This window comes from Chiloscyllium punctatum, chromosome 6 (genome assembly GCF_047496795.1).
Source record: "Chiloscyllium punctatum isolate Juve2018m chromosome 6, sChiPun1.3, whole genome shotgun sequence".
Lineage (NCBI taxonomy): Eukaryota > Metazoa > Chordata > Chondrichthyes > Orectolobiformes > Hemiscylliidae > Chiloscyllium > Chiloscyllium punctatum.
Window position 1 is genome coordinate 122,104,133 of NC_092744.1, and position 23,320 is coordinate 122,127,452.

The following is a 23,320-nucleotide window of genomic DNA, read 5'->3' on the forward strand; positions in this document are numbered from 1 at the left end:
AAGGCTTCCCCCAAATTGCTTCCATCTCTGACGTGAAACTGTCCCTGAGTCTGACAGAGCTGCTCCCTTTGCTGTTTTTAATGTCAGGAATTCATGTGAATTTTTCAGAGTTTGTAAAGGAACAATACAATCTTATTCTCTGAGTGTTAACATCAGGAAAGAGCAATGAGACAGGTGAATCACAATAATGAGAGAACCAGAGAAGGTGCACACAATGTTTGCAACTTTTCTTCTTGACACTGTTTTTGACTTTTTGTGCGTTGCAAAATGATAGAGTGACTGAGTTTTAACAGCATCGGGGCAGTCCCTTCAGCCCATTATATCAGTGCCACTCAAAAATATCTCGCTTTGAAACTCAGATTCTAGTACGTGACCTTCTGTGTTTCAACGTTTTAGGTGCTCAACGAAATAATTATTTGACGTCTTGAGGCGTTCAATAGAATAAAAATAGCTCAATCATCCAATGACAGGAAATATCGTTGCTTCATGGAACAGGAACTATACATTTTTCTCGTTGAAGACAGTTCCAAAAGCGAAACGCTATCTCTTAACCATTTGTCATTTTTCCTCATGATGCAGTAAGTGTGGGTTGACATCTGTGTGATTGCAGCTAATGGCATTCCTTTTCTTCCTCTCCGATGATGTGTGGTGTGGTGTCCCTCTAGGTAAACCACCAGTTTATAACGGCCCAGAAAGAGTATGGCGACTTTAACATTGATTGTATGACCTGGAGTCAGAATTGGTGATATTATAAAAGTGATGCACACATGGATGTTTTATTCAATTTTATAAGGATCGCATAGGTCAAGTGCAATTGTAGGAGATAATTAGAAACATCCCTTTCCCACATAATGACAAATAAGTTGAGAATTTAAGATGGAGGCCACATAATCCAGGAGGGCGGATCAGTGATTATCCGAAAATAAAATCCAAATGAACTGCTGATACTGCAAGTCAGAATCAAAAGCAAATGTTGCAGGAAAGGCTTAGAAGATCTGGGAGCATCTGTGAACAGAAATCTTGGTTAACGCTTCAGTTCAACAGAACTGGTGAAGGGTCACTGGACCCGAAAAATTATCTCTGACTTCGAATCGTAAATGTTGTCAGACCTGCTGAGCCTTTCCTTTAAGTTTTGTTTTTGTGTCAGTGGTTCGCACTATTACCTCACATCAGAAGGGACCCGGCTTCAATTCCAACCTCGCGTGACTGTTCAGCCATTAACATGTCCAGACTGAGGAGAGACCGTTTAAATACCCAGAATGTTGAAAATGGTATAAAACCTATGGGGATTTGATACCACATCAATGTTCACACACAGAGGCTTTACAAGCCGTGGGATGTGGTGTAAACTTCCCAGTGACTGATGTCGAAACAACTTGTTCAAATTAACGAAAGTCACTTTACTGCCAAGCCTGTGTGAAATGTTAGAAATCCTACAGGGACGTAAACACTCACGAGTTTGTTCACTGTGACATGAAGGTGTTCAGGTACTCTTTGTGTATGACTGCTACACGTGGTCTGTCTGTGCGACTGTGGTCATTTTCTTCAATGTGGGACTGGAACAGGAGATATCTCTGTGGGACTGGGTTCAATTTCACTCTTTGTGCTTCTGTGTACAGATATTCTCTCTGTAGGACTACACACAGTTGCTCTCTCTGTGGGACTGGGTACATGTGCTCACTCCGTGTGATTGTGTTCAGTTGCTTGCAGTGTTGGAATGGTATATATGATCGCTCCTTCAGATTGCCTTCTGATGCTCTCTCTGTGGGACACGGCTCAGGTGCTCTCTCTGGGGACTGGGTTCATGTGCTCTGTCTCCGTGGGATTGGGTTAAGGTGCTTTCTTTATTAGACTATGCACAGGTGCTCTCTGTAATACTGGCTTCAGATGATCTCTCTGTGGGATTGGGTACAGGTGCTCTCTCCGTGGTTCCAATTCCATCTCTGATTCAGGGCATCTGTTCAAATTGAAACATCCTGTTGAAATCCTGTTCTTATCGGCAGGTCAAGCTGCACTTTTACTGTCACTGGCCTAGTCATCCAGTTAATTTTCTGGGGGAGAGAAAGCATATGATGAAATTTGAACTCAGTCAAAATGTGAAACACACACACACACACACACACACACACACACACACACACACACACACACACACACACACACACACACACACACACACACACACACACACACACACACACCCTTTTACCGCTAAAATCAGGTCAAGGGCCATTCTGTTTTCCCATGCCATTCTACTTGTAGCATCAAGCTGTTCTGATATTCCTTTAACTACATATTTTGTATTATTTATAAATCGCTGTTGATATAGAAAACGTAAATTAACCAATCTACATTTTTATTAATTGTTACCCACCAAAAGAGAGCTCACTCAAAGCCTCTGCAATCTGGTTACGAGCCTTGAACTCATCAGGTCCCTCCCTACAGACTCCTTCAGAATCGATATAAATCCTGACATCGAAAGAAGTGTCGAACAGTGATCTCTTACTCCTTCCCTTTTCCCTACTATCTTTTCCTTCGTAACTGCCAGGGTAAATGGATTTGCCAATTGTACAATTGCAAATATCCCTCTCCAATCCAGAGATCGGGTGGGTCTCAATATTTTGCCTCCACAGCACCAGCATAGATCCGTTCGGGGAATATTTAGTGCTGAGTAGTTCCCTCCCTTGCCCGTTTTGGTAACATACTTAATCTCTGTACATAATTACAGCTCCCCCAAATCTCTTGACCGATTTTTACCTGGTCTATGCACACACAACGTGTGATTTCCGACTCCGGCTGAAAACGTAGGAGGGCTTTTGAATCTGTCTTCTCCAAGGGAGGGAACATCAGAGATAGGGAGTTACAGTTCCTTTCATTCTTTGCAGTCTTATCCTGATACATAGCTATCATACATTTCATGCCCTTCCTGTCTCGCTTCCACCCCAGTGGAAAGGGAACCACCTGGGCCACTGGCCTACTGGAGGCACATGCATAGCAATTGCTCTTGTTGAGACTTTTTAAAGTATACTTTACCAATTCAACACAGGCATTTGCATCCCCGTATCCAGTTTCTATTTCAATGGTCTGTTTTAAGTCCTTTATCTCTATAATTTTTACTACTTTAAGGTCATCGGGAGGGGTGAAAGGTTGTACCTTATTATCCAGTAGTTCTGCTCGTTTTCCCTGACCCACGCTAATTCGAAAACGAGAAATCATTCCCGTTGATTTTCATTTCTATCACAAATGTTTCATTTAATTGTACCAGATAGGTGCCGCACCTACCTCCCGCGCCCCGCGCCCTCCACCCCCAGGATTGATTCATGCCATGTCGTTTTCTTTATCGTTAAATAAAATGGGTTACACTTTTTATCGGGACAATCACGAGCTAGTCAGAAGGGGTCAGAAGGCCGGTGTACTGTGACGAGACCATTATTCCAAGAACCATCCCCAAGGCCATCCCCATAGGAATTAAGATGTATCTCTGAGCTGTGGTACTGTCTCTGATTATCTACATCCCCACAATTTACTAAGTTTCTATTACTTGTGGATTATCAGACTCAGGAACCGTTCATAACAAGTATGAAAATGATATTTGACAACACTCCAAAACTAAGAGGGTTAGCATCATACCGCTAAGCATGCCCAGTATTCTAAAACTCGTGGTGCAGCACGAAAAGACTTAATACACAATCCTACAGAAATAATCCCGCATTCACGTCGCCACTGTATAATCAGTTACACTAACTCTCTTTAGCCTGAGTTTCAGAGGGTCTTGCGTTGATTCGGCTGTCCAGACTTCTTCCTCGACTGGAGATTCCACTGGCCCTTTGATCCGAGTGTCGTGAGTCCAGCCATTCTCCGCCGTCCTTATTTCCGTTTCGGTCATATGGCCCTTCCCAGTACGGCTGCAATTTAAGTCTCTGTCCATGATTTTACTAAGACCCAATCTCGCGGACGGATATGATGAATGGTGAATTCAAGTGGCGGAGTCTGTGCGAATAAACCATATTTCCTGAGGAAAGACAATAGGAGGACAAGCCCAGTATGCACTTCTCTAAGATAAAAACCTTTAGTTTCGGGAATTGGCAATTCTCCGTTCGTACCCAGATAAGGTAATCCAAATAGGGGGATAGTCCCAAATCTTTCCTTGGGACTGTTCGTACTCGCAAGAGAGCTATAGGTAAACATTTGTTCAAAGAGAGTCTGGTTTCTATTATCAATTTAGAGAGCTGGCGCTTGAGTGTTTGGTTCATTCTCAAAACCCTTCCTAATGATGGCGGATGCCATGGAGCACGGAACGCCCAGGAAATTCCCAACCCTTTCATTATCCCCTGTAACACTTTAGAGGTAAAATGAGTTCCTTGGTTGGAACCTATACGGTTCACTTGCCCATATCCTGGAATTATGTGCTCTAATATTGTTTTAGACACCCCACTCGCAGTGGCAGTAGCTAGGGGGTATTCCTCAACCGAACTAGATTGATGATCTACTATGGCCAGCATATATTTCAGTCTTTGTACTCTGCGTAGTTCAGTATAATCTTCTTGCATACTCTGGAAGCGTCTCAATCCCGTGTCTTTTCCTCTCGGGCTCTGTTTTCTCAAGACTTTCTTATTTACCTTTGTGCATATTATACATCCCTCACATATATGTTTAGTAATTGTATAAAGATCTTTACATCCATATTCCCTCAGAACTAAAACACACGTTGTTTGTACTCCCCAATGGCTGCCATAATTCTCCCATCATCATTTTGTTTAGCATTTCCCTTCCATCCGGTACATCCAATGCCCGACTGCTGTCTTTGCAGCCCCTATATTGTTCAATTATCTTTCCTCTCTTTCAGTAAATATAGGAGCTTCCCTAGGATCGGGGCAGTAGGTATTAGGGAATGAACCACCACTCCTTGTGGGTCCAGGTCTGCTTCCTTAGCCACTTCATCAGCTAATCTATTCCCCCTAACTTCTGGTTCATTTCCTTTCTGATGACCATTTGCATGCACTACTGCAATTTCTCAGAGGAGTAATAGGGACTCCAAGACCCGTTTAATCAACTCCTCATTTGCTAATTCCTTCCCCCGGCTATTGATCAGTTACTCTTTCCAGCCAGGGCCTGCACACACTCAGGCCACCGGGATACTGGATCCAATTGCTTCGAAAGATACGCTACTGGCTAATTCATTCCTCCCCACCTCTGGGTTAATACTCCCAAAGCCGCTCCCTTCTCTACGGTAGCAATGAGCTGGAAAGGTTCGTCAGGAGAATGTAAGGCTAACATTGGGGCATGGATCAGATCTCTTTTGAATACTTAAATAGTTATTTTTCCTCTTCTTCCCAACTCAGGCACTTTGGTTCCTCCTCTAATAGTTTGATATATAACTTATTTGTCTTTTGAGCATAAGAATCAATCCACAATCTGCAATATCCCATTCAACCCAAAAAATTACGTAATTCCCGTTTAGTCCTGGGCAGCGGAATCCCCACTATTCCCTCTAACCATTCTGGGCTGATCTTCCGCTTTTCCTCACGAACTAAATGCCCAAGTATTTCACTTCTCGCTCCACATATTGTATTTTGCTTTTAGATACTCGCAGTCCCTGCTGTCCCAGGAAATTCAATATATTTTTAGTGGCTTCTACTACTCTTTCACTTCGCTTTCCTGTTACTAAGAGGTCGTCTACATATTGCAACACTTCCCTTGGGGTTGCTAAATGTCTCCAATATTTGTTCTAACATCTGTCCAAATACATTCGGGGATTCCGTAAAGCCCTGGGGGAGCACGTTCCACCGTTATTGATCTTTCCATCCTGTCTTGGGATCTTCCTATTCAAAGGCAAAAAAATTCCAACTTTCCTCCGCTAAGGGACAATCCCAAAAGACATTCTTTAATTCTATCACACTAAATCATTTGTGGTCATGAGGGATCTTACTTAATAACGTATAGGGATTTGGTACCATTGGGTGCCTGACCTGTTCTATTCCATTCAATATTCTCAAATCGTGCACCAATCGATAGGTTCCATTGGATTTTCACATTGGTAGAATTAGGATATTATAAGGAGACCTACATGTCTCCAACAGTCCATCTCTAGCACTTTAATTACTGGCTGTAGTCCTCGTTTACCTTCTATGGAAATGGTGATATTGTCGCTCATAAACAACGTCCCATTTCATTTTTAAACTTATTTCTAGGAGACGGATCTGTAGTTTTCCACGATTACCTTCTCTAGCCCATAAAATAGGGTCTATCTCTCTCTCCACATCCTCTGTCAACATTGCCATTTGTACAACTAATTCTTTTTCCTGAATGCCAATCTCCAATCCTAAGAGGATAATTAAATCTCTACCTCATAAGTTACTTCCTATATCAGGGATATAAAACAGTTCCACTGTGACTCTATCCTTCGGACGTTCTATCATCATAGATTCAAATACTGGAACAGTTAGTCCTTCCCCTTTTACCCCGGAAACAGTTATTGACCGTGTTGACATTCCTACTTTCTTTGGTTTAAAATTCAGCGATGTCTGTGCTGTCCCCGTATCTACGAAGAAGACTACGTCTTCCCTACAGGGTCCCGCCTTCAAGTTTATCAAGGGTTCCTGGTGGGTCCCCGAGAGCAGGAACCCCTGAGACCCCTATTCTTCATCAAAATGGATAAGCGGAAATGCCCTTTCTTCCCTGTTTCGATCAGGACACTCCCGCTTAAAACACCTGAGTTTCTGGAAAAACAGCATCCTGCCTGCGGAGACTTCCATCTCAGCCCCTGTCGTCCAAACCCTCTATCAAATGCTCCCCCTTTTCCTCTCCCTCTCCCTCTTCCTGTCTGTCCTGCATGCTGCTACCTACCGCTCCGGTTGCTCAATATTGTTTCTATTATTTTCTTAACTACCTCATCAACTGTAGCTACCATCATTTTTGCCTTCTGTTTTTGTCTCTCATCCTCTCTCTTTGCAAACACTTTCTGTGCCTCTCTTAACAATTCATCTAATGGTGTTTCATTCCTCCCTTCTATCTTCAGTATCTTTCTCTGTGTCTGTCCATGCCTTTGTCACAAAATGTACTTTCAAAAGACCCTGTGCCACTGGGTCCTCAGGGTTCATTCCAGAGTATTTTCACATTGAGTCTCTTCGTCTTTGCAAGAAAGCTGAGGGTGTCTCATCTTTCTCCTCTTTATCTTCAAAGGCTTTATAAATATTTTGCGATTTTGGAACTGCCTCTCTTTATCCTTTTAGAATCGGGTCTTTCAATTCCATTATTTCTTCTCTATGCTCCGGGTTTTGATTTTCCCACTGGGTGTCTCTGATGGGAAACTCCGTCTCTCCCTTTCCAGTATCCCCATCCCCAATGGGAAGTTCCCTGTCCCATATTTTAATGGCTGCTCCGGGTATAAGTCCCCTTTCTTCCCCAGTAAATAGTACATTCAAAATAGACATTAACTCAGTCCACGTATACAGACTGGGCCCCAAGAATTGATCAATTTGTTCAGACAGCCCAACCGGATCCTCAACCAGGACCTTCATCTCCTTTTTAAATGTTCTGACCTCCCCACTGATGAAGGGCCACTTACAAACCCAATTTCTTTGTCCCGTACTGGTACCTCCCGAAGGGGATAACTTTTTATGTTCTTCCCCTTTTATTTGTTTTTGTTTTTCTCCCTTAGGCTTTTGTTTAGATACTCCAGAGGCGTCCTCTACATCTACTTTATCTTCCCTTCCTTTTGTTGCGGATTGATGGTCGGGAACAACAACATCCCCGTCCACCGCCTCTTAGTTCTGCTCTTGTGGGTCATCCGTTCCATGTCCCTATCTGTCTGTCTGTCTCTCCTCCTCCCCCTTTTTCACCCAATATGATTTTATGGTACGGGGGGGCGGGAGTGCAAACAGGCAAAAGGATCCCAGGGACTAGGTGGGGCACAGGGGAATCCTTTGTCTTTACTACATCATTCCCAAACTACCCTTCCAACAGGACGTATAGTCCGCCTCTTCTTGACTAAAAGGTTGTTTTGCATTCACATACAAATCAAAATACTGACATACCCAATCCTCATCCGAATCATACTTTGGCCGGAAGACAGCTGGATGAATTATTGGTTCTTTGGTCCATACTAAACAACAATATTTAATCATTATCTTTTTATCTTTTTCCCTTGTACAAGTGTTACTTGTCCATTCCCTCAAGATCCTCCCCAACAGACTTTCAGGAGGAATGTTACCGGGGCGTTTTCTTCCTTTACTCTGTGACAGTTCGACTTACTTACCAGTCCCTCAGCGATAAAAAAAACCCTGTTCCCGGCCACCAAGTTAATACTTAAAAGTCAGTTTTCTGACGTTGGTCTGTGCACAGAGTTGGCAGGCCCCTTTTTTCCATATTTTTTATCGACGTTCTTTCACTGTCTGATTCAGATGTCTCTGTTGTGGGATTCGTACCAGTCGCCCAAGGGAGAGTACAAAGCTGGGACAAGAAATCACTTCTCAATTGTGAATGGGAGGCACCTTCCCAGTGTCCAGGGCCAGCCACTCCCCCCCGGCGATGGAAGAATAACCTGGCCGATCCCCCAATTGTGAGAAACTAAGCTCACTCACTTCAATAATTTCAGTGCGAGACAAGATCTGAAGCAATCAGTCTGTTTATTACACGATTGCAAGCGTGGTGCCTGAAATAGACTCGCAGAGTTTAGCAAGTACATAGGATTGACAACTCCAAACCCGGTGCCCATTACTATTGTTTCTCTCTTGCCTTATCCGGCCTTGTGCATAACAAAGTGCAGGTTTTACTTAGCCTTTTCAGCACATCCTGGCTGTGGTCAACTGTTAGGTATATCCTCCTTCACTGCGACCTATTTCCCATACTTGTGACATTTCCTCCCTTTCCCCAAACATTGAACTTTACGACCTCTTAATTGAGGTTGGGTTTTGTTTTTGCAGAAATGGGAAACAAATGTTTATAACTACTGCTTGTACAGACATATCTGGCTTAACCTACATCCTCACAGCACCTTATTTATTTGTCTGTACCATCTACCATTGTTTGCATCCAACTTTCATTCTTGTATGCACATTTTAGCTAATATGAAAACAATTATATATTTTCTACATATGCGTTTCATTCTTGTTGACCAGCTCTTGGTTGAAACAATTACACACTGGTGTGAGTTCATTTATCTTGCATAAGTAATTATGATTGCAGAAGTAACACTACTTAACCAGTAACCCACAGTTGGTAGTGTAGTGAACAATGAAGAATAACGAATACAGAGAATATGCAGCCCAGGAACAGGCCCTTTGGACAGCCGAGCCTGAGCCGGTCCAAATCAAGTATCTAAACATGTCGCCCAAAGTGTAAGCATCCGTATCCCTCTGCTTCTCACTTACTCATGCATCTGTCCAGGCGCATCTTTAAATAATCTGCCTCTACTACCTCTGCTGGCAAAGCATTCCAGCACCTACCACCCTCTGTGTAAAATACTTTGCATGTCTATCCCCCTTAAATGTTTCACCTCTCCCATTGAACGCATGACCTCTCATTATTGAACCCCTCAGCTTATCTCTATCCACCCTGTCTGTACCCTACATGATATTGTAGACCTCAATCAGGTCTTGTCAATCTCGTCTTTTGTAAAGAAAGCAGACGTAACCTACTCAACTTCTCTTCAGAGCTTGCATCTTCCATACCAGGCAACATCTGCGTAAACCTTCTCCGAATTCTCTCCTAAACGTCCACATCATTTTGGTAATTTGGCGACCAGAACTGTACAGAGTATTCTAAACGCGGCAGAAACAAACTCTTGTATAATTTTAGCAGGACTTGCCTGCTGTTGTACTCAAGGCCCTATCCAGTGAAGGCAAGCATGCCATATGCTTGCTTGACCACTCTATCCACCTGTGCAGTCACCTTCAGGGGACAAAGGACCCGAACTCCCAGATCTCTCTTCTCATAAGTTTACCCAAGGCTCTTCGTTTACTGTAAACTTGGCTCTGAAGTTAGACTTCCCCAAATCATCACCTCACATTTGCTTGGACGGAACTCCATTTGCCACTTCTCCACTCAACTCTTCTGTCTGCCTATATTCCCCTTCATTATTTGACAGTCCCCGATGTTTTCTGGCTACTCCACCAATCTTTGTGTCATCTGCAAATGTAGTGGCGAAATACTGGGCTAGCAACCCTTGGAGATTGGAACATGGCAGTTGTTCATCCCATGCAGCAAGGAACCATGTTTGGATGCCTGTTCCCATTGAAGTACCACTGTTTCCTGATGTAGATCAACAATTCAATTTTTTTTTTAGGAGTCATGATTTAGAAGTTTAATAAAGTAACATAGTCGTGAAGTTGACAATGATGAATAATGTCAGGGACCACAGGGATGTATCCATCAGGTGGAAAAGATCAGTTATCTTCGCTGTATTTGGTCTTGTGGGTCAATCCGATTCTAATCGCTTTCTGATTTCAAATTTCAATTCCCGTCGGTGCCTGAAATATCAACCTGTTTCCTCGCCGAAATTTCTCCACCTGTCGTAATAATATGTAAGGGACAGCACAGACTTACTAACATGTTGCTACAGTATGCAGTAGAACTTCGTGAAATGATTGGTTAGGCTGGGATTATTCTCCTTGAAACAAAGGAGGAGGAGGGGAACTTTATAATCACATAATAACAATTATAAACGTTCAATATTCGTGGGACTTGACCGGTTATATACGGGCAGGTGGCTTGCCCTATGCTCTGAGGAGAGCACCAGAGGACATAATCTCAGAATTAGATATTGCCCATTTAATTCAGAAATGAGGAGTAATTTCTTTGCTCAGGGGCCAAAGAATCTGTGCCATTTTCCAGTAACCGCTGTTGAGACTGTGTGGTTGGGTATTTTCAAAATGTGCCAGATAGTTAATCAGAAAGATTAAGCGAGCTAAGTGAGCAGAAAGGAATTCAGGATTATCAGATCAACTATGTTAAAAATCCCACAAAACCAGGTTATAGTCCAACAGGTTTAATTGGAAGCACACTAGCTTTCGGAGTGACTGTCACTTGATGAAGGAGCATCGCTCCGAAAGCTAGTGCGCTTTAAATTAAAACTTGTGGACTATAACCTGGTGTTGTGTGATTTGTAACTTTGTACACCCCAGTCTAACACCGGCATCTCCAAATCAGATCATCCATGTGTTCATTGAATGGTTGAGCAGACTCCTTGGGCTGAATAGCATACTTCCACTTGGTTTAACATTTTGTCTAACGCCTTATTTTATTTATAAGTTCAGAATTGTGAGTGGATGGGATGAAGTGACAGAAAAGGTTCATAAAACAGATCAGACAGATCAGGAACAAGCCTCATAAACTCAGGAGGAAGAAATTTGCTGTGACCTGGGGGCAACAAATGACAGTGGGCCCCAGCACAGGTGGCTGTGTACAGAAGCTGTGATTGCTGAAGGAAGTTGCTAGATCTTATACAGTTGGCAAGTCAGTGATCACTCTGGATAATGGATCCTTGCATGATTCGCACACAGCAGAATTTTGTGAAACAATGAAATGTTTCTTTCATTGGAGAAGTTTTCTGCGTTTCCATTCCGAGTGACTGTTTGAAATGCTGATCAGATCTTTGTGTGAAGTGTTAGGTTAAAATACTCATGAACAACCACACTGGATAAACTTGTGCTCCCGATCTCTTGTTAATTTTTTCTCTTTCTTTCGATGTAAATTCATAGAAAAACAAGATGGAATGTAGGGCGAAAAGAAAAATGCGTTCCTTCTCATTACACGAATTTCATCTATAATTGAATAGAATGAATGCTCTCACTCTTCATTTCGACATTAATGTGGTGTCAATTATTTGTGAATCTTCCATGCAGTGAAGGGCAAGATTCTCGATCCAGTGTATACAAGAGTGTGAGGTGCAAAGGAAAACTACTTGAGCGGTGTGTAAAGTTAGCAACCAGAGTGTGACTCGAACCCGTGAATGTGGAGCACAGCGGTATAATAACCCAGCACCGTAATCCCACAATCTCCTCTGCACATTTTGTAGTGGGGTGACATGTGACCTCATCAGTTTACATGTAGTGAAAGTCATGGATGAGAAAGTTCCAGAGCGGAATCAAATCCACACCATTGTGTTACTGCTTTCACGAGAATTATAATAACACCAATTTCCAATAAATAGACATGCTGGTCAGAATGAATAGCTGTCAGAAATACATTCTGAGTCAGAACTGAGTCAGAATGAAAAAGGACAAGAATTTTCCGTCATATTTACACCTACATTTGACTCATAATTTCTTCAGTCACTTTTTCTCTCACGTGAAGAAGCAGCCATGGTGAGTGAAATAAAGGCGATGTTGTCGCTCAATGGCCTTTCTCATATGGCTAAACCTGAATTGGATTCAATCGCAAGAAATGCTGATTTGTTCCTTTCATTTTCATTTTGCTGAATCCTCACAATTTTCATTGTAATGATCAGAAGTGAATCAGATATATCTCATTGGAACGATTAATGTTGTATTCAAATTTGCTCTGGCTTGATTTCAGCTTAAGCAAAATACTGCTTAGAAAAACAGAGGGTTAAAGTGCAAAAGAAAACCCACCAGTTTTGTTGCTTGTTGCTTTGGCAGATTTCACTGAGTATTAAATGGACCAAATATCATGGTGTTTGTTCTCACATCCTTAAAGCATGTGATGAAAGCAGGAAGTCGATCTCCAAGCAACTGGTCACTTCCTATTCATTATGTAATATCTTCCCTTCACAATAAATAAAAATCCACTCAGTTCCATTTACAATGCTTTCTGTAGAATATTATGCCAAATCTTTCAAAATGCAGTTTTGGAAGCGAATCTTATTCAGTTGCACACATTAATGAAATTTCTTTACATTTAAAGTCAACCAACTGAGACATTATTTCCCGCAACTTCCGACCGACTACACACCATCTCTGCACCTTTACCTAGCCACACGCTGTCTCTCTCCTTGTGAAATTTATGCCTTGTATGTCACCAAATGTGCCTTTCCAAATATTTTGAAAAACAGATTCTTGGAGTGACAGCGATTCTGTTCTCATCATTTCTTTGCCCTTCCAAGGTTTTATCAAAGCTATTGAATGCCTGACATCTAGATGTTTACTTACTTGAAAGAGGGAATTTTCCACCTATTTAGTCAGTTCAAACATTTCATAACCTGAAAAAAACCCATTAGGTTTTCCTTGGTTCAGGGATAACTGTTCTCAATTTTCCAAGAAGACAAGTGAATAAAATCTAATCCTCAGTACACCCCCATCAGCATCTTCTCTAATGGCTTTACACCCCAGTAAACACCGTCATTATCAATTCATAGAATCAAGGAATCCTACAGTGTAGAAAGAGCATTTCAGTCAATCGAGCCGGTGTCGACTCTCTGAAGAGCATCTCACCCAGAGCTAGCTCCCCTCCCTATTTCCTTATATTTCACCTGAAGAAGGGGAATCCCTCCCCCATATGATTTCAAATAAACCTGTTGGAGTATAACCTGACGTCCTGTGACTTCTGACCTTATCCCCACGTTACCCATGGCTAATTCACCTAATTTACTTAATTCACTCCCTAGACAAGAGAGGGCAATTTAACTTTGCCAATCAACCTAACCCTCCCTCTGAACAGCAATGCGAATTACTGAGACAATGTTCCATCATACTGAGCAAATGCTGTATCATTTTTTCATGGTTTTCTACCCTGGTAACAGCCTCATCAAAACGAATGAACCCAAATTCAATGTATCGAAACGCTACTCTCCTTTACACTTCCATTCGTGCTGCGGGAAATGTTTCTGCACTCATATTTGAATGCGCTTATGTTGTTTCTTCCCCAGCTTCCTGCTTCTAGTAAACACTTCAATCCGGAACAAGGCTGTCAAATGCTTTTCATTCCAACACAGGCACAAGGTGAGGTTTGCAGAAGTCACGTGTTTGGCCGCTCACTGACACTCTGCCTCCCTGAGAGTTGCAGTCGTTCTCCACCTTTAAGGACAAAGTGAGGACTGCAGATGCTGGAGATCAGAGCTGAAAATGTGTTGGTGGAAAAGCGCAGCAGGTCAGGCAGCATCCAAGGAGCAGGAGAATCAACGTTTCAGGCATAAGCCCGTCTTCAGGAATCAGAATCAATCCCATTTGTCCATACCCTAACTCAATCATGTCTTGTCCCCATCTCCTTTGCCCTGCGACAAACACTCCACTCTGTCCTGTCTTTCTTCACAACTGAAACTCTTCATCCCAAACACTATCCCAGCAAATATCTCCTGCAATTATCTCAGTGTGATCACATCCATGCGATAATGTGACTTGCAAAACTGCACACAACGCTCTTGCTTGATCCGAATGAACATTTGTTTTAAATTGTCTGGATTAGTATGAGGGCGATTCTGGCTAAGCAGAATTTATTCCCCATTCCGAATTGCCCGGAGGACAGTTGAGACTCAACCATATTGCTGTGAGTCTGAAGTCACATGCAGCCCTGACCAAGTAAGGATAGCAGATTCCATCCTGAAATGACATGAGTGAAACAGATTTTTTTCAACAATTGTCAATGGATCTACAGTATTCATTAGATTCTTCCTTGCAGATATTTTTTGGATCCAAATTTGACAATCATGGCATGGTGTGATTCAAGCTCGAGTACCCAGACTATTGCCTCGGTCTCCGGATTATCAGTCCTATGAAATTACCACAAGACCAACGCAGAAAGCCACAAAGCTGATCTTTAACAATAAAATGTCTTTTCACGAGAACTGCCCTGGGTATTTTCCATGAGCCTGACGCTACAATTGTCTCTGGTCAATGAAAGCTGCGACATAGGGATTGATTTCACAACCGCGGTATCCAAATGGATCGATTTGTTTGAAGGTCCCGATGGTGGAGTTAGGGCACGTTCACCCAACAACAGTGACCGCAGCAGCAGCACAGACAGAACATTATGAATGTGAAAGAGAGTGACAGATTGTGCATTGCCTCAGAGAAATGGGGGAGGGACGGAAACGAGGTTTAATGATCGTGGGAAGGAGAGAAATCTCCGACAACGGGTGTGTTTGAATCCTGATATATGAAATGCAGAGACGCGAGAGAGCGGAACTTGAAGGTAAAACAATTAATTTATTAACGTGTATCACAAAAAGGACAATGGAGAGAACACAATTTTCGTAATTTGGTTTCAAATCGAGGTTGCTGTGGTCACAATGCAAAATACCGACAACCACGATCACAGGAACGACAGAACAGGATGCTTGAAAGCAGCAATAAGTATACTAGCAGAGGAAATGTTCGGAAGAACAGCAAATGTATAATATCAGTACTCAGTGAACAATGACAGACATGTGGGAACTGAGAATGAGCTGAATCTTTCAGTTTGATGTCCTCAGAGGCTGTGGAGATCCCTTGGATTAGAATGTTGAAAAATGAGATTGATCGATTTCGACAAAACATCAAAGACTCGGGGGACAGTACAAGATATTGTTGAAATGTATGCTTCAATAGAATTTTAGATTAACATCGGCACAGCCGCCCAGATCCAACCGGAAATTAGGATGGGAATGTATGCGCGGAGTTACTCTCTGGCTCCAGAGAAGCAATCGGTGAGCGTGCTGTCATTCTGTGATGGGTAGGAGGCGCAGGAAATTACGAGGTTGAGTGTGCTACTGCTCAAGGAAATGGCTGTCCCCGTTTATAATATCTTGGCGATTTACACGGCATCTTTCTAAGAGAGCTGAGTGGCACAAGTGGAGCGTGTTGAGCCCTTAACTTGCTGACACCAAAGCAACTGCGTCGTTCTGGAGCAGAAAGAACCCCACTGATAGATTACAATTCAAATGCATTTGGCATAAGGTTCGTAGCAGTTTATAAGCAGCACATAACCCAGACTCCAAAGGTCTGTGAGTATCCAGAAAAACAGTGAGCGATCGTTAAAGGTACGTATCTCCAGACGATATTTGTCAACGTGAGAAGCTGCAGCTGAGCTGGTGGCTTTGCGGTTGAAATTGAATGCGTCCAGACATTGTGCTTAATTTTAGATATCAGAGCACATGGTTAATTCGAGAATGCGCGTTCAGAAAAGTAAATGCTTTTTTTGTTGAAAAGCTTTGCAACGCAAGGAAATACTTCCAACTATCGTGCAATCGATAAGAAGCAGAAAATGCACATCCGCCGTGGTTGCGAGCAATATAGGCATATAGACGCACGACTTGATCGCCGTACCCGTGATGACTGGTAGATATTGTCTGCAGCAAAACAATCAGTCTCAATTATTTTCACAAACAAATGCAAAACATGAAAAATATGCAGTATTAGGCAGACCAGGCACAGTCTCGGAGGAGAACCAGAGTTCAGACTTCAATTCAAATCAATGATTCGTTCATGTTATTTTCCTGGATCTCTGTTAATACTTGTCACACGACTTCCAGAGGGAATTCGTTCGCTTGCTCATCTCTCATGCATCGACACTGGAGTTATCATATCACCAGCAATATCATAGAGCCATTAATAAAAGCAAGTTACTGCGGATGCTGGATTCTGAAACCAAAAGAGAAAATGCTGGAAAATTCTCAGCAGGTCTGGCACCATTTGCAAGGATAGAAAAGAGCTGACGTTTCGAGTCTAACTGAATAAAGATAAAGATAAAAACAAAGGGAGGGTATTACGAAGCTATTTATACCACGCTGAGAGAAGGTGATTCAAGGGTCCAGATGCAAAGGTGATAATGACAGTGCATGGAGAGATTAAAGGGAGATTAAGAGACGTGAATGACCCAGGCTGAAGCCAGCGCTATGTGACAAAATAAGTGAGGGATGGGTGAAGCAGTGACAAAATGGAAAACGGGAGAAGGGTAGCAAAGCGGGAAGAGGAGAGGAAAAAGGTATTGGGAGAGTGGGGAGTGAGAGAAAGAGAGACAATCAAGAAATAAGAGGTACAGAACAGTGAAAAAAAAGAAATAAAAAAGATAAATAAAATAATTGAAATAAAATTACCTGAAGTTGTTTGAATCCAACAACTTCAGACAACTTTACTTCATTTTTAAAAATTTATCTTTTTTATCATTTCACCTGCACTATCATAGAGCCATTAGATATGGACAGCACTGAAAACACAGTCTCCGGTCGAACTCGTCCATTCTGAACAGATATCCTCAACTGATCCAGCCGCGATTGCATGCACTGGACCCATTTCTCTCTAAACCCTTCCTATTCAAGTTCACGTCCAGATTACTTAAAAGAATTGGAATTATACCATCCATCACCAGCTCGTCTGGCAACTTATTCCAGAAACTCACCACCCTCTGCGTGCAGCCGTTGCCCCTCACTGTCTTTCGAATTCTCACCCTCCCACACCAGATTTATACCCTCTAGTTCTGCACTGCCCCACCTGAGCGAAAGGAACTTGTCTATTTACCAGGTTCATGCCCGTTATGCCCCTCCATAAGATCTTCTCCCAGCCTCTGACGCGCCAGGCGAAATAGTGAGTGAGTGTTCAGCCTGTAAACGGTTGCACCTTTTCCATTTACAGATGTAGGATGTAGCATGCTGACTGAAACAATCATTTTAGCAGCTAACCTGTCGCCGACAAACGCGGCAGGAAGGCCTGATAATTTGCTCAATATGCTGTCAAACGAAGATTGCATAAGCAACATGAGTCACTGAGCAAAACGTGCAATTGACTTCTAAGCTGTTGCTGACACCAAAGCAACTGCGTCGTTCGGGAGCAGAAAGAACCCCACTGATAGATTGCAATTCAAATACATTTGGCATAAGGTTCATAGCAGTTTATAAAAAGCACATAACCCTGATTCCAAAGGTCTGTGAGTATCCAGAAGAACCGTGAGCGATCGTTGAAGGTACGTTTCTCCAGACGATATTTGTCAACGTGACAAGCTGCAGCTGAGCTGGTGGCTTTGCGATTAAAATTGAATGCGTCCGGACATTGTGCTTAATTTCGGATATCAGAGCAAATGGTTAAATCGAGTATGCGCGTTCGGAAAAGTAAATGCTTTTTTTGTTGAAAAGCTTTGAAATGAACTGAAATACTTCCGACTATCGTGCGATCGATAAGAAAATGCACAGCCGCCGTGGTTGTGAGCACCGGCAATATAGGCATATAGACGCACGACTTGATCGCCGTACCCGTGATGACTGGTGGATGTTGTCTGCAGCAAAACAATCAGTCGCTACTGTTTTCACAAACAAATGCAAAATACGAAATATATGCAGTATTAGGCAGACCTGGCACAGTCTCAGAGGAAAACCAGAGTTCAGGCTTCAATTCAAATCAATGATTCGTTCATGTTATTTTCCTGGATCTCTGTTAATACTTGTCACACGACTTCCAGAGGGAATTCGTTCGCTTGCTCACCTCTCATGCATCGACACTGAAGTTATCATATCACCAGCAATATCATAGTGTCATTAATAAAAGCAAGTTACTGCGGATGCTGGAATCTGAAACCAAAAGAGAAAATGCTGGAAAATTTCCAGCGGTCTGGCACCATCCGCAAGGATAGAAAAGAGCTGACGTTTCGATTCTAACTGATTAAAGATAAAGATAAAAACAAAGGGGGAGTATTATGAAGCTATTTATACCACGCTGAGAGAAGGTGAGTCAAGGCGCCAGATGTAAAGGTGATAATGACAGTGCATGGTGAGATTAAAAGGAGATTAAGAGACGTGAATGACCCAGGCTGAAGCCAGCGCTATGTGACAAAATATGTGAGGGATGGGTGAAGCAGAGACAAAATGGAAAACAGGGGAGAAGGGTAGCAAAGCGGGAAGATGAGAGGAAAAAGGTACTGAGAGAGTCGGGAGCGAGAGAAAGAGAGACAATCAAGAAATAAGAGGTACAGAACAGTGAAAAAAAAGCAAATAAAAAACATAAATAAAATAGTTGAAATAAAATTACCTGAAGTTGTTTGAATTCAACAACTTTACTTCTTTTTTTTATTTATCTTTTTTATCATGTCACCTGCACTATCATAGAGCCATTAGATATGGACAGCACTGAAAACACAGTCTTCGGTCGAACTCGTCCATTCCGAACAGATATCCTCAACTGATTCATCCGCGATTGCATGCACTTGACCCATTTCTCTCTAAACACTTCCTATTCAAGTACACGTCCAGATTCCTTAAAAGTATTGGAATTATACCATCCATCACCAGCTCGTCTGGCAACTTATTCCAGAAACTCACCACCCTCTGCGTGCTCACCCTCCCACACCAGATTTATAACGTCTATTTCTGAACTGCCCCACCTGAGAGAAAGGAACTTGTCTATTTACACGATTCATTCCCCTCATGATTGAAAAACCTCCATAAGATCCGCTCCCAGCCTCTGACGCGCCAGGCGAAATAGTGAGTGAGTGTTCAGCCTGTAAACGTTTGCACCTTTTCCATTTTCAAATGTAGGATGTAGCATGCTGTCTGAAGCAATAATTTTAGCAGCTGACCTGTCGCTGACAAACGCTGCAGGAAGGCCTGATAACTTGCTAAATATGCTGTCAATCGAAGATTGCATAAGCAACATGAGTCATTGAGCAAAACGTGCAATTGACTTTTGAGCTGTTGCTGACACCAAAGCAACTGCGTCGTTCGGGAGCAGAAAGAACCCCACTGATAGATTACAATTCAAATGCATTTGGCATAAGGTTCGTCGCAGTTTATCAGCAGCACATTACCCTGACTCCAAAGGTCTGTGAGTATCCAGAAGAACAGTGAGCGATCGTTGAAGGTACGTTTCTCCAGACGATATTTGTCAACGTGACAAGCTGCAGCTGAGCTGGTGGCTTTGCGATTAAAATTGCATGCGTCCGGACATTGTGCTTAATTTCGGATATCAGAGCAAATGGTTAAATCGTGTATGCGCGTTCGGAAAAGTAAATGCTTTTTTTGTTGAAAAGCTTTGCAACCAAAGGACATACTTCAGATTACCGTGCGATCGATAAGAAGCAGAAAATGCACAGCCGCTGTGGTTGTGAAAACCGGCAATATAGGCATTTGCTTTCACTGGCCCACATACGTTGGTTCGTTAGCTCAGCTGGTTAGTGTGTGATGCTAATAACGCTAAGGTCGTGGGTTCAATCCCCTTACTAACTTTGTGCTGTGCAAATCAGGGTTCACTGTCTGCAAGTGCTTGTTACACGATTGGTTGAGATGTGTATTCATTCGAAAGCTGACCATTGTTGTCATGGAACGTCAACTCGCTTCTCAGCTGCGTTGTTGTTTTTCCAAACAACGTGATCCACGAAGCCGGAAGCGTCCCCTGCACAATAAAACATTTGACAGAGATAAATGCACGACTTGATCGCCGTATCCATGATGACTGGTGGATGTTGTCTGCAGCAAAACAATCAGTCTCAATTGTTTTCACAAACAATTGCAAAACATGAAATATATGCAGTATTAGGCAGACCTGGCACAGTCTCGGAGGAGAACCAGACTTCAGGCTTCAATTCAATAATTTTTTTGTTGAAAACCTTTGCAATGAAAGGAAATACTTCAGACTATCTTGCGATCGATAAGAAGCAGAAAATGCACAGGCGCCGTGGTCGTGAGCACCGCCAATAGATGCATTTGCTCTCACCATGCCAGCCAGTTAGCTCAGCTCTAACCAGCACACAAGCGCTGCACATGCTCGGGGGGTATTGAACCCACGATCTTGGAGTTATTAGCACCACGCTACAACCAGCTGAACTAACCGACCAACGCACACAATTTAGCGAGAGCAAATGCCTATATTGCGGGTGCTCACAATCACGGTGTCAGGGCTTCCTGCCCCCAAGGAGCCACCAGGAACTCTTGACAAACTTGAAGGTGAGACTCTGTGGGGAAGAGGTAGTCTTCCTAGTTGATACGTGGGCAGCACGGTCATCGCTGAATTTTAAACCAAAGAAAGTAGGAATGTCACCACAGTCAATTACTGTTTTCGGGGTTAAAGGGAAGGATTTACTGTTCCAGTATTTGAACTTATGATGATAGAAGATCCGAAGGATACAGTTACAGGGGAACTGTTGTATACCCCTGATATAGGAAGTAACTTACTAGGGAGAGATTTAATTATCCTCTTCGGACTGGAGATTTGAATTCAGGAAAAAACAATTAGTTGTCCAAATGGCAATGTTGACAGAAGATGTGGAGTGAGGGGTAGACTCCATTATATGGGCTAGAGAAGGGAATCCTGGAAAAATACAGATCCGTCCCATAGAAATAAGTTTAAAAAGGAAAGGGGATGTTGTTTATGAGCGACAATATCCCATTTCCATAGAAGGTAAACGAGGACTGCAGCCAGTAATTGAGGGGCTAGAGATGGACTGTTGGAGCCATGTATATCTCCTTATAATATCCTAATTCTACCAGCGCGTAAATCCGATCGAACCTATCGATTTTGTGCAGGATTTGAGAATATTGAATTGTACGTTATTAAGTACGATCCCTCATGACCACAAATGGTTTAGTGTGATAGATTTAAAGGATGCCTTTTGGGAGTAAAGTAGGAATTTTTTGCCTTTGAATTGGAAGATCCCAGAAAAGGACAGAAACAGCAATACCAGAGGACCGTGCTCCCCCAGGGGTTTATGCAATCCCCAAATTTATTTGGACAGATGTTAGAACAAATAATGGAGAAATTTAGCAGCCCCAAGGGAACTGCCCTGTTGCAGTATGTAGACGACCTCTTAGTAACAGGAAAGAGAAGAGAAAGAGTAGTAGAAGCCACGAAAAAAAATTGAATTTCCTGGGTCAGCAGGGACCGCGGGTATCTAAAAACAAATTACAATTTGTGGAGCGAGAAGTGAAATACTTGGGACATTTCGTTCGTGAGGGAAGCGAAAGGGAAGCCTGGAACGGTTAAAGGGAATAGTGGGGATTCCGCTGCCCAGGAATAAACTGGAATATCATAATTTTTGGGATTTAACGGGATATTGCAGATTGTGGATTGATTCTTATGCTCAAAAGATGAATAAACTATATCTCAAACTATTAGAGGAGGAGCCAAAATGTCTGAGTTGGGAAGAAGAGGAAAAAGAACTATTTAAGAATTCAAAAGAGATCTGATCCATGCCCCCATGTTAGCCTTACCTTCTCTAGATAATTCTTAACAGCTCTTTGCTACCGTAGATAAGAGAGCAGCTTTGGTAGTATTAACCCAGAGGTGGGAAGGAATGAAACAGCCAGTAGCATATCTTTCGAAGCTATTGGATCCAGGATCCCGGGGGTGGCCTGAGTGTATGCAGGCCGTGGCTGCCACTGCACTATTGGTGGGGGAAAGCAGGAAGCTTACATTTGGAGGACCCCTAATCGTTAGCACTCCACACCAAGTGAGAATGATTCTAAACCAAAACGCTGGGTGCTGGTTGACAGACTCGCGGTTTCTGAAATATGAGGCAATATTAGTAGAAAAAGATGATGTACTGTTGGTGACGGACAATTGTTTAAAATTAGCTGCCTTTCTTTGGAAAGGGGAAGGAAATTCTCCTTAGAATCCAGAGCACGACTGTCTTGACATTATAGAATACCAAACTAAGGCCCGCCTGGACCTGAGAGATGTTCTGTTTCATGCAGGAGCCTGACTCTTTATAGACAGATCATCCCGGGTGACTGAAGGGAAAAGACATAATGGGCATTCAGTTGTAGATGGGATGAAAGGTAGTGTGGTAGAGGCAGGAAGGTGGCCAAATGGGTGGTCAGCTCAGACCTGCGAACTTTATGCATTGGAAAGTGTCCATAGGGCGTTAGAAAATAAAGAGGGAGCAGCATACAGTGACTCTAAATATGTATTTGGTGTTGGCACTTTCGGAAAGATATGGCAGGAAAGAGGACTGATCAATAGCCGGGGGAAGGAATTCGTTCAAGAGGAGTTCATTAAACGGGTGTTGGAGTCCCTATTCCTCCCCCGAGAAATAGTGGTAGTGCATGTAAATGGTCATCAGAAAGGAAATGAACCAGAAGTTAGGGGGAATAGATTAGCCGATGAAGTGGCTAAGGAAGCAGGCCTGGACCCACAAGGAGTGGTGATTCATGCCCTAATACCTACTGACCGTGATCCCCGGAAACTCTTATATTTACTGAAAGAATTTAAAAAGCATTGAAAGATTTTGGGGCTGAAAAAAACAGCAGACGGGCAATGGATGTTACCTCATGGAAGGGAAATGTTAAACAAAATGATGATGCGAGTAATTAAGGCTGTCCTACATGAAGTCAGCCATTGGGGAGTTCACGCAACGTATCTTTTAGTTCTTAGGGAATATGGATGTTAAGGAATATATACAATTGCTAAACACATATGTGAGGGATGTATCATATGCAAAAAAGGTAAATAAGAAAGTCTTGAGAAAA